Here is a 16,583-nt window from a genome sequence, read left to right on the forward strand (position 1 = left end):
GAGCTGAGGGAGCTTTTTATGAATCTTCTCATATTCAGCATACACAGCTGGGGAACTGGGAACGTGGGTGGCAACTTCCACCTGCTTTGACTGGGCATTGAACATTCTTGTGTCCAGTTCAGCACTGAAATCTCTCAGAAGGTCATCAGCAAAGTCAAGATTCCTAGTCCTGGGTATCTCCAACCAGAATCTTACGTCTCTTGAACTGCTGTGTCATCCCACTTACAAATCAATGGCACAGTGAGACCCTTACTGAAACAGAAATATATTTCTTGCGACAATGAGAACTTTGAGAACTTTTTCCATTTCTTTTTCTGCCTTAAGGTGAATGAAGGGCACATGAAAAATGCAAGATAGGTGACACAAAAAAAAAATTCTCTAAATTATTCAGAAAGCAGGTATTGTTCAGTCAGCCCTGCTATCAGTCAGCATGTAGTTGCCCACCTTGAGATTCCTGCCTACAAAATTCAAAGTCCCCTTTGCTGCCACCAGTTCTGGGAGAAGCTTGGTGTGCTAATAATACCCCACTGTAAACTGAGAAACAAAACTGGAGCCTCAAGCCCTCCCCTCCAATCCACTGACTGTGCAAAGAGCAGTGAGTAAAGAGGGGAAGGGAGGATGTCCAAGAGCGACAGTAAGTGCAGGCACAGGGAAGCACAGAGAGCAAAGGCAGCTCTGTTAGGAGCAGCATGGATTCAGAAGCAAACATCATGCTCATGTCACTCCAGATGTCCCCACCTATGGCTGGCTTGCACCAGCAACAAGCTTGCTGTCACTCATAGTTTCAATGAAGGCCAATGAAGAAGGAGGAGAGACCAGTGGCCCTTGCACCGATTTGCTGTTTGGTAAAGCAAATCTGCCATTAGTGCTATCCTAACCCTTTCCTTCCCAGGGTCTGAGGCAGCCATAGCTGGGTTTTCACTGAGATCTGCTTTCCTCCTTCATCTCTCACAACACCATTCATTTCTGAGACGTCTCCCGAATGGTTTTTTCATTTAGAGCAAAGGGCTGTGAACCAGGTGGTTCTGAAAAAACAGTCAGGAGTGGAGCAAGCAATGAAAGAACTAACTCCTCACTTGCTCTGTCCCAGCCTGCCTTGTCTCCAGGGTGCCTCTCCTGTCCTTCAGCCCATGTGTGCCATTGCTGCTGGCAGACACACGTCTGTGCTGGTGCCTCTTACTTTTGTCCACTAGGGACCATACTGAGATCAGCAGCACCAGTGGTAGCAGATGTTTACAAGCCTTTCTGCATCTTGACCTGGGCTGGTCATTAACTGACCACCAAGAAGAAAGAGGCTCCAAGATCTCTGCAGGGCACAAATATCTCTGAGCTGGGATTCGGTGATTAGCACTGCTTTACTGAAAACAGCAGTGTCCTGTAGCATCTCTCACCACCTCTCTTCGAATGCTGTGCTTTGGTCTCATTTCTTCTGCCCACCATCATCCCAGGTGCTGCTTACTTAGAAATTTAGATTGAGTCCCCACCATCTGCAAAGAGTACTTTGCCTTTTGAGAAGCGCAGTGTACGTCTGTGACTCTGTGTACACAAAGCACAGCACGGTCCCTGCATCCCCCTCGTCCTCTTTGTGCCACAGCTGTCTCACAGAGTTTTAAGAACTTTCAGCTTCCAATCACTACTTCCACCAAGTCCTGCGCCAGCCTCAGCTTGCGGCGGGGGCGGATGCTGCCGGTTCCTCTCGCTGCTCGCATCAGCCGGGAGAGCTACGGCACCTTCCATTCCCGGGAGGGATTTTCTCTCTAGTTTCAAAACAATGTGTGAAAGCCTGCTCTGCAGAAACAGTAGCCTCAGTAAGTTTAAGGATGACTGAAGCTGTTTCCTCTCCCAGGGAGGTTTAAGAACCACGGAGGGATGAATGGAGTTAGACCTATCGCTGCATTCCTAGCAGCCATCCTATTACAGCCCTGAATAAAAGCAGGGATGGCATGTCTAGCCTAGGTTAATAAACCCTACGGAGTGCATGCCTAAAAGCACTACGAAACAGCCTTAAGTCAGCTGGAGAAAACTAATTTCAAGCATGGCTGTCTAGTGTGCCTGTCATTCCTATTATCCTTCCAAACTATTTCAGACATTTTGAGCAGCGAGTACTAAGCGATGAGTTAGCAGGGGTTGTGACATTAATGGTCCAAAAAGGTTTAAGCACCGGGAGGGAACGATGACAGCACTTAACAACCGGTGGCAGTTCGGAGCATTCCGCTGGATCTCCGTTTGTTAATAATTAGGCTTCGCCTCGGAGGAAGATGTGACAACTGTCGGAGGTAGGATTTGCATGGGAAACAAAGGGAGCTGTTGCTGTTTGGTGCCCGCCGTTCGTGCTTTGCTCCCCGGCTTCCCGAGCGCCGCCAGGTGCGGCGGCAGCGCTGGGGAGGGGGCGCTGGGATGGGGGGAGAGCCGGGGGTGGAAACGCTGTGGATAGTCCTGTGTTTTATGGCAGCAATGCCTCGAGGACAAGCTGGCTCAGACCTCTCTGCCTGCTGAGTGGGCATTCCACGTTGTTCTTCCCGCGGAGTAAAATACATAGAGGTCATGCAAGAAAACACTTTACTCTTTTTCTACCCAGCCAGCCGGGCTGGTTCTGAGAGGAGAGAAGGGAGAGGGGGAAGCTGCCCTAAAATGAAAGGGGAAGAGGAAAGCTATGGAGCCTGTAAGATGAGGGAGACATGCTATTAATGTGTAAAATGTGTTTGGAGTGCCACCGATGCCATTTGAAAGGGGGAAAACATTCGCGGGGGAAGGTGGTGGGAGGAATTTTCCGCGTGAGGGACTCTTTAGGTTATAACCTATTGCAAAAGAAGGCGTGATGTGTCCATCCATTTTGCATAATCAGAGCTTTCTCTGCACTGTTGGCATTGTTTTGCTGGACGAGAAATGTAGTTTCAGACGGAAAAAGGCACGATTTCCTCCCGTGTCACTGCCAGCCCCCTGACACCCTCCTCCCTTGAGACACCAGTGTGGGGAAGGATGTACAGCGTTTAGCTGGATGCTGAAAGGGCTGTAAGCAAGGGCTGAGGGGCAGAATGAACACTCAGTAGGATAACAGGAAGGCTTCCCCTGGATAAAGCTTGTTTCTTCCTAGCCAGAAGTCCAAGAGGTGGTAGGCAAAGTTAGAAGCCTCATGTACTTTTTTATGATGTGCCTGTTTTGCATCACTAGACAAGAAAATGTCCAAAAATCAGAGTCAGGTCTGTGTGGCCAGACAGGGCAGTTGGGGTCTGCACGGGGTCCTGGGCAGGGCTGGACTGCGCGTTCCTGTATTTGAGTATGTCTGACCCTCACCAGGATGAGCAGCAGGAACATAATGAATGAAAATCATATTTCCGTGCATATGCAGAGCCCTTATCATTTGGTGTGTTTGATCTGAGTGTGATGTTCCCTGGGTTGACAAATTGTTTCAACTTGATCATTAAAGTTTCATTTCCAAACAACAGAGGGACTTCAGAGTGAGTGGTATTTAGTAACAATAAAATGTTCTGCTGGTGGAAATGCTTCTCACAGGACCCATTAAAAATGCACGTAAAGAAGCTGAGAGTCATATCTTGCAGCAAGAGGTATGGAGTCACTTGCTGTGCTAAATTTTCAAATTAAGGTTATGATACCATTCTAAATCTACTTTAATGTGGATGTCACTAAGGATATTTTACAATACAGTTGCCAAAAACTCACAGCTTCAAGAATTCTGTTAGACTGATTGTTTTCATTAAATCTTCATCAGAAAAAAAATCCCTATGTAGCAGGGACTTACCAAGTAATTTGAATTTACTCATCCTAACTAACATTTTCTTTAAGAAGAACTTCAGTGTATTATATTGCATTGTAAATAGGTCGTGATATAATTCTTTTTAAAACAAAACACCAATGACAATTTAACAACAAAAGTGCTTTCAGTCTAAGTGGATACTGGTTGTGCCAAAAAGAAGCAATATTGGATCAGGATTGGTAAGAATTCCTTTTAAGAAACATAAATATTCCCCATTTGATCCAAGCAAGAACTTTTCAGTTAACTGCATTACTTTGCATTGCAAATTTGGGGGGAAATCATTTCAACCCGTGTTATGTACTCTACTGAGTACATAAAGATAACAGTGAAAACTTTCTTCCAAAGAAATTGTTGTAGCAGTTTGCAATATGGATCAAAGAGTTATTGCACAGAGATATTAAATCTGTGCCAGAAATGAGAAATGCATGCAGAAATCAAGTATATGGTTTTTCTTCTCCATCTCACTTTTGTCCAGAAGCTTAGACAATTTTACTTTTGTTTTTCCTGCAGTGCCTCTCTGAAAGAAGGGCCTGAAAGGGTAAAACCATGAGGCAGTGGGAGACTGTGTTCAACTTCTCTGGGAGACTTGGGCAAATCCCCCAGCATCTCTGGGGAAAGGGCAGTGCAACAGGGCTAATGTGGTAGTGATGCAATGGAAATACAGACAGTGGTGCTCAGGGAATGAGGCTGAACACAGGGCTCCAGATAGGGCAAAATGCAAAGCCAAATTGTGTAGCAGAAGGAGGTCAATGTTTCAGGCATTTTCAACTGTAAGATATGACACAAGGCAAATCCCATGATCCAAAACTAAATCTGCTCTCAAAACTACCCCAGATAAATTGGCCACTTAGAAAAACTTCTGCCAGGACCAAATACCCATTCATCTGAGAGCCTGTCAGAAGTGACTCCAAATCTCCCATCATTCCATCAATGGGCAGCAGATAGTGAAACAAACTACATCAGGTTGATTCACTGTGCTGAGGAACGATTTCCCTGCTTTCTTCAGAAGCTCAATGAGTACTTTTTGCCATGAATCTCACTTGCCCTTTCTCTTCTTAATTGTCTGTGGAGATCATGCAATTTTCTAATTTATTTATTTGATATTATTTAGGGCTTTCTTCAGCAAACACCTTCTTGGCTTACAGATCTTTTGGGAATGGCAAATGTTTGCAAATTCATACTGTGTTGCTTGGTTCAGTCCTGTGGTGTTCCTTGATTAGCTGATGTGTGCAAGCTAACTGGCAGAAAAAAATTGCAAATTTCACAACCAAGTGTACTGTTTCATACTGGATTTCCATCACACTCTGAGTAGTCAGGTTTGAAATTCACATCTTGCAAGTAGTCATATGAGCAACACATAAGCACTGAAGTGCTCCCACCAGACAGATGTGAGAGCCAGGTTAAACAGCTTTCAATTTCATATGAATATTCATGAAAAGTGTTTGAATTCCTGCAGCTCTGTTAAAATGAATGGCATCATCCATTGTGCACTGCATGGGCTGTTCTCTCACAGCACTGGCCATGTCCCCATGGTCTCCCCAACTCTCCAGAGTAAGTCTACAGTGCCAGTGGAAACTGTTTGTGCAGCCAATTTAGAAGGGAAAAACACCATAATGGAAATTTCTAAATTTTCCACATTATAACCTCTCCTGTTGTGCCTGTCTTGCACATTCTGTGACATGAAGACAGCCAACAGGGAGGACAGCAAGAGAGCATCAACAGCGAGGCAGTGAGTGCAGGAGAAAACACTGAAAGAGGGGAAAAATAAGGGTGACTGACAGAAGGAGGGATCAGTGGCACATAGAGCAGGTACAGAGGAGGTAGGAATGGGAATAGCAGGAACACCTAATATATAAGTACAATTTTCAACAGTGAATCTAGTGAATTTGGGTCATTAACCTCAAGGTCTAAGGTCTTACCAGACTCAGCCCATGGCAAGCCCTGGAGATGTTGCTTCCAATCCTTCCCTGTGCTCACCAAAATTGCCACCAAGCATGGGGGTGACAGAGTTTACTTTTTGTCATGCAGGGGGACTGTTAACATGCCATGGAGATATGGAAGAGCTGTGAAAATGGCAGATGAGAAGAAAACTAACACTTGATATATGGTTTAAAAACAGTCAAAACCAGTTGGGTGAAGAATTTCTGTCAAACATATTTCCTCACAAACACAAAAAAAAATTTCAGCTGTCAAAACACCAAGCTCTTTTACTCAGAAACAAATCAAGGGGAGAAGGTAATAAAACATGAATATATTTGCCTTTTGAGATATTTTTGCACTGTACTTATGTCACATAGGAGGAAACCTCATGTCTCCCACTGAGTGAGCTCTATTGTCCATTGACTTTATATAGAAAGTCTGGTGTGAGCTAAATCAACAGGGTTGCTAAGACTTCATAGAGGCAACCAGCAGTTACGCCCCCATCAGATGGCCCCTTTTTACCTTTTCAATGATTTTAAAGTCCAATGATCCTAGATACCCTTTTTTCTTCTATAAATAGAAGTGGGACTAAATTGCAAGTGCTGTGAGTCACACAGTAGAGTCACTACAGGCAACACACGTGTATTCATATTCTGTCAGGGCACACATAACACCAGACTCATACTGCCTGGGGAGAGTAAGAGAATGAGAAGAATTAGAGGAACTAAAATTTGAGCAAATGCAGAGAATCTCTGCTAGGACAAAAATTAGACAAAATGTAGTCTGGAATTAAATCCCAACTTGAAATTCCCCCTAGATACTGTTAAAACTCCTATTATGTCTTTAGATGCTTTTTCTTTCTTAATACAAAGCTATCCTGCTACCCATAAATAATTTTCATCTCTTCTTGTGCCAAATGGGATGTCCCAGCCACTCACAGGTACCCAGCAATTTTTCCTGAATTCAGTGTTCCTCCCACTCTGTGCCACTGCACTGTCCTGAATCAACCACTGCCAGAAGGGTTTTGAAGACCAGAGGAGCAGAAGAGCATTTGTCCCACTTCCCCACTTCCCTTCCAGAGGATCTGAGCTCAGAGTGAAGTTTCTGCTTCAGCTCAAAGTGATTCATCTCTCCAAGGCTGCCATCCTGGTGGGACCCCTCCATGTAGCATTGTCCCTTTGTGCCTGTTTAGGTGTATATCCAAAGGAGGGACAAGATAATTGCCTGCCCTAAAGAAATGCTGCAGAATGGCTAGGTTTTACTTGTGGGTAAGCTATTTTCCACCTCAGCAGAGTGGTACTCCTCACTGACAGCCATTAGTTATTTGCAAATTTAGTTAGGCATTATAAATGTCAGGCTCCTGGGTGCATAAATAATGTTTCAGAGTAGTAACCTGAAATAAGTCAAACTAGGAATGGTGAGAAGATCTGGACTATGGTCCCTTTGGGACCTACTACCACTTCTAATTAATATCTGGTACTTAAAGCATCACAGCCCATGGTTAAATCAAAGTCAGAGGGAATAAAGGAATATTAAATCCTCCTAGAGACCTGTGTCCAGGTGCTCCTCAGTGCAGCTGCCAAATACACCTCAGTCAGGAGTGTATTGGCTTTTTTGGGGGCACAACTCAGGGAACCCATCAGCCCTAGGGCTGTTATTGCCCTTGTTCTCTTGTTGCCTTCTCATTCCCACTCCTGCACCTTCCAGGCTTTCCTGGTCCTCCAAGCTGATGGAACCTCCTGAAAATTGGACTTGACTCGAGAGGGAGGCCACCTGGGAGTCAATGAGCCCCAGAGCTGGTGCAGGAGAAGCAGGAGAAGAGCAGAGCCAGGTGCAAGCACAGGGAGCAAGGAGCAGCCACAGTCCTGGCACAGCTGAACACCCCAAAATTGCTCTGCCTTAATGCCCTGGTGAGACTGCTGCAGACAGCCACGGGCTCCAGACAGCCACGGGCTGACCACAGCAATGTGGTGCAGAGCCCAGGACTGGCTGGCTGAAGGGCAAAGAAGGACAGCAGTGTGTCTGCACTCACTGCTCTTTGATCCTCAGGGCCCATCTGGTTATTGACGAGCCGTTTTTAAGCTTATATGTGGGATTTCAGAGCTGGTCTTATGGTGATAGGGAAAGAATTGATTCAGCTGTGAAAACCAGTCTTTGTGGAGATGGTGTATGGAGGGCTGTTGTGTTTTGGCAAAGTTTACTGTTCTGGAAAATAAGAGTTTTGGAAAGAAAGTCTCAGTGGATAGCATCACATTAACTAGGACATCTTTTTATTCCTTCAACAAAGAATATATAGTTCAAGGCGTAGGGAGCAATAACCCATGGAGGGAACAAAGGAAGTTCATTTGTAACCATAGTATTTTATTAACTGGGGAATATGCAAATGAAAGGTCCCCTGACTCTTGAAAACACTCTCAGTGATGGCTCAGGGTATATAAAAAATTTCTGACTAATTCCTCCTTTTTGTTTGCTTCCATATAGCAAGTTGATCTGCGTGTCACTCTGCTCTTTAAAAGCTTTGCTGTTCTCCTAATTATTAAATGCACGAAACACATATTCCCCTATCTTGCTAAAAGTATCACGGGACAAACTCTCTGGATATGAAACATCCCAAGAAGTCCAAAGCAAGATTTCTTTTGGTTGAGTTTAATTAAGATGATCCACTATTTTGTGTGCAGCTGATTTGGAAGGATTTTGTCACAGGTAAACAAGCTTTGGGAAAAAAATTGCTTTTATCTCTTCTTGCTTTCTGTTTTAGTCATATTTCAAGTGGATTAGTATAATCTTTCCTCGGCCAAACTCCACAGCCAGTCTATTCCATCATTGTTCTCATTTTATGAAAGGAAATGACTGAAAGCAATTAATTAAAAAACTCTTCAGAGATGCATATGTGGATGTGCTTTTTCACTAAAAACTCAAAAAAACCCTCTGCATTTTAAAACAATTTATCTGGTGCATTAACTATGATCAGGAGGTCTTTGTTAGGTGCACCTACCTTTTGATATTTCCCCACATAAATATGCTCATTTTGTAGAGATACCTGCAGTAACATCTCAGTCAGAGAGGAGTCCCTGTTAAAGCAGGTTTGAGTTTCAGATGGGTTTTAATTTTCTTTTTTCCTGTGTGATAAAGTTGATTGATTTCAAGTGAAGAGTCTTTCCCTGCTGGGACCTGAGCTGTCAAAAGCCATCACCGAACCTGCAAAATTCTGTCATAACACCAGAAGCCCAAACTCTGCTCCAGAACCATCAGAGTTCAGGGAAAATCCCCAGTAATTGACAAGTGAGGTTTTCTTAGCAAAGATACTCTGCCAGACTGAGCCATTATTTTGTGCACACACAGGCACCCACCTGGGGGACAGTGCTAACACAAAGAGTAAACTCCATTGATATGAGTGAATTCATCATCACTAAGATGACACAAGTGGCTTCACACTAAAACCTTGGACTAGGCTATTCACAAACCCTTCAGATCCATCAAAAAGGCAAATTCCCACGTTGCAAAGTGTATTTGATTTCTGTGGAATCAAATAAAACCTCTAAATTTCCTTGAATTCAGGGGGAGGGATAAGTCAGAGCTCTTGACCCCAAAGCTGTGCCTGCCCTTACTAAAACATCTGAGCTGTGAATGCAGATAAGTGCTGGAATCCAGAGCCAGTGCAGAGGTTCTCCTGGCAGGGCAGGAAAAAGTTTCCTCTGCAGAGGTTCTCCTGCTCTCTGGTGAGTGTTCACCCACAGAGTCAATGCAGCAGCCCTGCTCATCTGCAGGAACACTTCCCAAGCAGTTTGAATATTCCTAGGGAGGTTCCTAGAAGATTTGACATACCCTACATCTTTCATCATGAAAATTTGAAGAAAAGGTATTTTTCTGCCCTTCTGTGCTTTTCAGTTCATTTATACCCTCTTCAGCATCCATGAAAACATGTTGTTTGTCTACCCTTTCCACTCTCCATTCTCTTGTCTCTATTTAAAACCCTCACATACTGGCTGCTGGTCACTAGCCAGGTATCCAGATGGTATTTCTGCACCTTAGAAATAGCAGAGGGTGGGGGGGGGGGGGGGGGGGGGGAATATCACTGAAGACTTCAGATGCTCTTTTTGATAAATGGCAATTGTAGATCTAATTAGCCAGTTCCACCCTTTTGAGAAGCTGGGGAAACAACAACAGTTGCAGTCCCACGGAGCAAACACACCAGGACACGTCTCTCACTGTCAGTTTTTAGCTTTCCCCTCAGAGCAGTGTCAGACAATGTCCATCTGTCCATCCTTCTTCTGTGAGAGACACCAGGTTCTGTCAGGGCTTTAAGGTTTGTCTTGGAGCCCGTCACCCTCCTGCCTCAGCGCTACTGCACTGTGTCAACTACTGTTACACAGACAACTGGTTTCCAGAATAAAGAGCAAACACGGCTCACCTTAATTGCATGAGCATCCCTCTGGCAGTAATCAGGCTAATTGCTTCAGTCAGGCCAGCAGGACTTGGCTCTAAATCAACCAGCAAAATGATTATAGCATAAGTGCAGGAGTTCCTTTACAACTCCAAGGCCCAGTTGTTAAACATTATTTACACCTCAGAAACACTGTTTCTCTCTTCCATTTTATCAGGAGAAAGGTGCCAGAAGCACCTGTGGGAGTGGGGGGCTGAGCCCACCCCAAATGCAATGACAGGGAGACAGGTCTCCTTCCTCTTTGCTGAAATGCCATGAGAAGTGTGCCCAGGGGAGCTCCCACTTGCATCATGTCTGGGAATCCCAACATTCCTCTCAGGAATGGCACAAAACTGCAGAGCAACCCGCCAAGAAGGGAAGCATTGCCTGAGTCTGCTGTAGCTGCATATTTGACTTACACCTTAAAGCATGAGATAGCGCATCCTTGAAAATACTTCACTTGCCCAATAAAATGGATAGATGCTCTCTTTACCTGCAGAAATTTCTTGGGGTTATCCAAAATCCTATTAAGCAATTGGTGTGCATCCTGTGGCAAATATTGTAGCATAATACACAAGTTCCAGCAGATTCATTTTAGCAGTTTGTGCTGGAGGGCACAGGGAGTGAAAACCCCCAGAGCCAGCTGGTACACTGTGCTGGACATTCCTAAACCAAGGGACCTGGGCAAGGACCTGACAGGAAAGGCTTAAAATCCCATTTCCACCAAGAGGTACATGGGATAGAGCCAGCTTCTGAGGGTGAGATCTTCAGTCTGTCTTTTAGAGAGCTGTGCCTTTTAAAACAGCATTTGGGCCCCTTTTGGCTGTTTCCACAACCCCCAGTCTCCAGAAGAGCTGGGTTGTAGCTTTTGTCCTGTCCCCAGTGTAGAGTGTGACCCACATCTGGAGCAGGAACTGCCACTCAGCTCCACAACCCTGAGCTAAAATCCCTATGGTTTATAGAGTTCAGGGGCCCTGAGGGTTTGGCTGGAGGTGAGCAAGGGCACAGGGGGACCACGTTCAGCACCTACAGCCTGCCTTGGTCCTGCTGAGCTGCTCAAATCTCCCAGTGCAGCTAAAGCTGTTTTCTCAGCAGTTCCAGGCTGCTTCCTCCCCTCTTAAAAAAATCTTTACACATCTCTAATCATTTTTACTGTCAATCTCTGCACTCTTTTTATAACCATTTAAGACTTTATGAGATAGGATGACCAGAAATGAAAAAAGATTCTGAGGATAGAGCATGCAATTGATTTATGTTAATGGCACTGTAATAATATTTTCAGTGTTTGATTTCTTTTTCATTCTGTACACAGCTAAAATGATGATTACTTTTCTATACATCTTTCATTTATTGAACCACCACGTACTTTGGGCTCTGCAAATTTGTTCTCAGGTCTGTTTCCAAAGCAGTTAAAGTCTAATTAATTTAAAATCTGCCAACACATAAGAAGTTGAGGTGATTCTCTCCAATCCATCTTACTAGAATTCATCAATGAATTTCACCAGCTGTCATGCTTCTTGTGCATTTGTCTTTGTAAAGCTCCTCTGACTTCACCAGCTTTGACACACTTAACAACTGTTAATGCTAAAAAAAACTCCCACTCTGTAATTTCTATTGAACTACATCATCAGCCTTAGAAGTCCCCCAGATGAGCATGAATAAATATCACAGTCACCTGTGACAGCATCTTTAATGATTTTAATATTTTTACAGTGATAACTTTCATCTCTTATGCATGTCAGAGATACAAAAGTGAAGTGTGCCAAGATATGTTGGAGTTTATAAAGGAAATCAGAGAATAAATGTTGTTGCTTAATTTTGCTTTCATAATAGATTCTGTCTTGAAATATTAGGTGTCAAATCACCTTACCCTAAAAGGATTAGAATATGAAACCTCTCAGTGATGGGGGAATAAACCCTGAATATTTTTGTGATGGAGTTTGATAACCCAGCAGAAGGGATTTTACAGGACAGTGTCAACAATAGCCAGACACTGAGCACAAATAGGATTTTAATCTTGTTTGTCAGCTAAAGATGAACAAAAACAAGCCCAATTCCCATCTCAAAGTTGACACAAAACCCAGCACAAGTATTTCATCAGAGGCCTGACAAAGCCACTTGCCTTTCTTCTATTTATGGCAAGGTGGTTGTAGCCTTACCTTATTCTGACTGGTGGGAGACAGAAATACAATATCACAAATTTGGGATATGTTGGAAGCTGGAAACAGCAACCATAAAAAACATTTTATCTTCAAAGATTTGCCAAAATTAAGGGCTACATTTTTCAAAGCAGCTCATCATCAAGAGTGCCTTCAGACCTCCCTGGGAAACATCTGAGAGCAGGGGCACTGGACTTTCACTCCCAGCCTGCAAAGCAACTAACAGCCTTCACACCTTCCCCACCAGCCAGAAAACAGGCCAGATGTGGGCAAGTGATTTATGTTCAGGGATTTCACAGTTGCAAATGGTGTCACACAAACCTGTTCTGTAGGTGTCACCTAATATCCAAAGGGTCTATTTTTTGGGATGAAGCCCTGGCATCATTAACTGCTGCAGGCACAGGGACCCATCCCCAGCACGAGGCCTGACTGTGCTCAGCTCGTGAGGCTGCACAGCAGCTCTGGCATGCCTTCATGCATGATACATAACACAGAGGAGTCACCCAAACAGCAAGTACAATTTTAGCTAATTGCCATATTTATTATTAATGTGTGTGACATGGTAGCCAATTAGAGCCTCGTGTTGAGCCAGGTGGAAGACAAACATGGAGCCATAAAGATCAATTAAATGCATTTAGAAGGTTGCACATGAGTGGAACATGCAGCCCAAGAACGTGCTGGGCCACGAGCCAGTGTGGTGTGTGAACAGGGGGGGCTGCACAGACCCCAGCACCTCAACTTCACACACACACCCCCTCTCTGCCTGCCTCAGTGTCCTGGAGGCAGATTTCTGAACTCTTTGGTGTGAGCAGCAGAGAGGAATGAAAGATTGGGACAGTAACAGCTGCAAATGAATTGCTGTATCACAGGTACTGAATGATAATTTTGCAGCTCTCAGAGGCTGGATGGGTGATAAGTAATGCCCTGGGCTGCAGAGAGGGAGAGCAAACTGGTCAGGCCAGAAGAGTGAAAGGCAGGGGGATAATTAATTGGAGACCACACCATTTTCTAGCTCTTTCTCTCTGGCAATTTTTTTTCTGGGTTGTGTGTTTACAGCACCACAGTAACAGGACCATCAGCTTTTCTTTCAAAGAGCTGGTTACCTGCCAGTAAATTGCACTGTATAATAGCACAAATACAGCAGAATGACATTTTCATTCATGAGATTTCATAGTAACTGCAGAAACAAACCTTCCCTCTCTGAAGCAGTGACTGCCTTTCAGAGTCTCAAGCTCTCATTTCCCAGGATAGCACTTTTTTCCTATTTCTTCTTGTGTGTTTTTTCATATGTTATATTTCTGGCTTTCACGTGCCTATGATGAGGAAATGTTGCTTATCCAAATGGAGTTCCTTTTCCTCTCTAACTCATCATTTTAATTTATAACTTATTTTATTGCCAGACATGAAAAAACAGCTACAAGTTATATGACAGCATCTCCCCAGCTCCTGAGATTTCAGATGTTGCTTGTGCTGTGGTATCTCTTTCACTAAATCTGTGTGAATAAGACAGAATATGTGCTGTAAAAGAAGTGTTTTATCATAAATTAACCCTAATTTCTTCATTCAGATTCTAGAGATCCTGTCAAATTACTTCACCTTCTGCTAACTCCTGGTTCTCTACTATCTATCCTCACAATTGAAAAATCAAACTAACAGGCTGCTATATGTGAAAAGTGGTTTTTACTGTAAGAAAATGAAACATAAAAATAAATGCTGAAACCAATAAACTTGAGAAAAAGCAAAGATACAGCTGTCATCCTTATCATCAAGAATGGCAGCAGCATCACAGCTAAAAATGAAAATCCTCAAATTTGATGTTCCACTATGCCAGGTGCTGACTGTACCAGCCCACATGAAGAACTGACCCCTCCTCAGTGAAGGCTGTGTGTTTCAGCTGAAAAGGTGTCAGTAGAGGGATTGCATTTTCTTATTTGAAAGCAGATTAACAAAGACACAGAAAAATTGCCTGTATTGTACCAAAACACACAGGAAGCCTAAAACAAAGCAGTCAGTCTCCCAAACCCCAGCACAGTGACTAAACCCCAGTTGATGTCTCCTATATTCATGGAATCATGCCCATTTTTCTCCTGGGTCAGTGCACCTGCTGTAAGAGCTGCCACCCAAGTAAAACAAATGCTCTGCTAGATGCAATCCCGCCTTCAAAGCCAGCCAGCAACAGCCTTCTGAGGAAGCTACAAGAAATTCCTTAATTGGTAAACACAGGATAATCTATGCCAAGAGTGGTCTTACCCTGACAGAAATTAACTTTAAGCCTTGAAGCATGAATTTCTGTGGAGTTCCAAAATTTAATTTGTTAGTGCTAAATATTATTACTCCAAGCACTCTCACAGCTCTCAGACGTGTCCATTCCATCTCAGGAACTGCACTCCCATCTGAACCATTGTCACCTATTTAATTAGCACAATTATTTGTGATGGACATCAGAGGATCAGGTGAAACCCAGAGGTTTGCTGGTTAATTAGTACCACAGGTTAATGAAGGAGGAGAATGGAGAGGAGCACACAGATTTTTGACTGGTCCCAGTATTCACAAATGAGATTATAGAGGAAGGTAAATAACACTGAAATGTTGCCAGCCTCATTTCCCTGGATTTCTGAATTCTTCCCCTTCATTGTTGCCATGCCAAGCTTTGAATTGCTCTGTGCCCAGCTCCATACAAACAAATTTGCAGAAAATTCCTTTCAAAGTCTGACTTAACACTAATAGAAGCAACAACGGAACGTGAAAATAGTGCATTTGAGCAGTTGGGCTATGGCTGCTCTTTCTGTGACCACTTAAATGTGGAAGAGAAACAATAAAGCCAGATTTGCTTTTAACTCATCATAACTAAGCCCTGGATTTTGAGTAAACAGATACCAAATGCACCTAAACCTCTTAATCAGCTTTTTTTTTTTTTTTTTTTTTTTGCTTTTTTTTTTTTTTTTTCTTCAATCACACAAAACAAAGCCTAGCTTTGGGGTAGAAAGAAAAGGAAAACTTGGTTGTACCCTTATAGGAATATTTGAACTCTCTTTTCAAAGGTCATTTTCCCCCATTACAGCTCCCAGAAACTACATAATGCTGCAGTGGAGATGAACTGCATCAGGCAGCTGAGGGAAATCTGTGACAACAAACCCGTGTGGAAAACCCACTATTTCTATATGCACACTTCTAAAGCTTTTATCAAACTGTGGGAACCAAAACATTTGTTTTCCACCAAGTAAGTGAATTTACAAGGATGCCCAAAGCAATTCAGTGCTGGGCAGGGGAGAAGATGTGTGCAGGTGGTGTCTGGCCACGGGCAGCAGGAGCAGCTCCTTGGGCATCACACCACAGCTGTTCCCACCGGGGCCATCACCTCCTGGGGAAAGGTGAGGCTGGCTAGAAGGCTGCAGGCAATTAGAGGTAATTAACCCAGCTGGAAATCCATCCCAGGCTGCTATTAGTGAGACAGGAAGGGGAAGGAATGGGACCATGAGTCCACACTCTCTGTTACCCTGTCTTGAGTGACTTGACAGAAATATCAGTGGGAGCATCATTTCCCATTCCTGTCCTGAGCAAAAACACCCCAGGGTGGGAGTCACCCACCCTACTGCCCTCACCTGTCATTACCCCTCCCTCTCCAGCTACCTCCAAATATCCCAGGTGATCCTTTGCCCCCCTGGTCTCACCACGAGGTTTCCTCTACCCCAAGCCCAGGCTGTGAGGGGCATTCACTGGACAAGAAGAAGAAGGGAATGGCCAAGACCATGAACATGCTTTCTCTTAGGTGCCTCATTAGAGACATACAGATGTAGAATAAAAGTAAAAATGAGGCAAGGATTGAGGCACAACTGTGGTGGTTCAGTGACACCCTGCCCAAGGGGAGGCAGGGACAGCCCCCAGCCACACTCCACAGGTCTCAGAGAGTGCAGCACTTCCCAAACCTTTTCCCTTCCACTCCTCAGCCTGAAACAAAGCTGCGTGTCATTTACCCCAACAGCAGCTGCAGCTTATTTGGGGACAGCCCAGTTTTTCAGATTTGCTGTTTCACTCATGGACATTTAGCAGTTTTGTAAGCAGGTAACAAGTTTGGGTCAGGCCAGGGCAGTTTCCTTTCCTCAGTAAAACTCTCCTTGCAGTGAATTCACTCTTGGCCTGAAAACAGCCTTGGCAGAGGGGCTCCAGAGGCAGTAACTCAGTAATCTCTGCCCTACAAGATACACAGAACTGCCCAAAAGTTGTGCTTTTTTGTTCAAGAGAGCAAAGATAGCACAATTCCCTTCCTCACAGGCAGCAATTTGAACCTGCTATACAGCCTTTTAAA

At 44.0% G+C, this 16,583-nt stretch overlaps 1 protein-coding gene across 3 annotated transcripts in view; it reads left to right on the top strand.

Annotated features, from left to right (window-relative positions):
• Positions 1 to 16,583, top strand: part of LOC128812452 (calcium-activated potassium channel subunit beta-2) — a 139,016-nt gene that overhangs the window by 40,861 nt on the left and 81,572 nt on the right. The window contains exon 1 of one of the 3 annotated variants that reach the window (XM_053986873.1): positions 2,198 to 2,276. The exons of the other annotated variants lie outside the window; for them this stretch is intronic. The gene's annotated coding sequence lies outside the window, so the exon portion shown is untranslated. Of the gene's footprint in view, positions 1 to 2,197; positions 2,277 to 16,583 lie in introns of those variants that run through there. 3 annotated transcript variants of the gene reach the window in all.

This window comes from Vidua macroura, chromosome 10, assembly GCF_024509145.1.
Source record: "Vidua macroura isolate BioBank_ID:100142 chromosome 10, ASM2450914v1, whole genome shotgun sequence".
Lineage (NCBI taxonomy): Eukaryota > Metazoa > Chordata > Aves > Passeriformes > Viduidae > Vidua > Vidua macroura.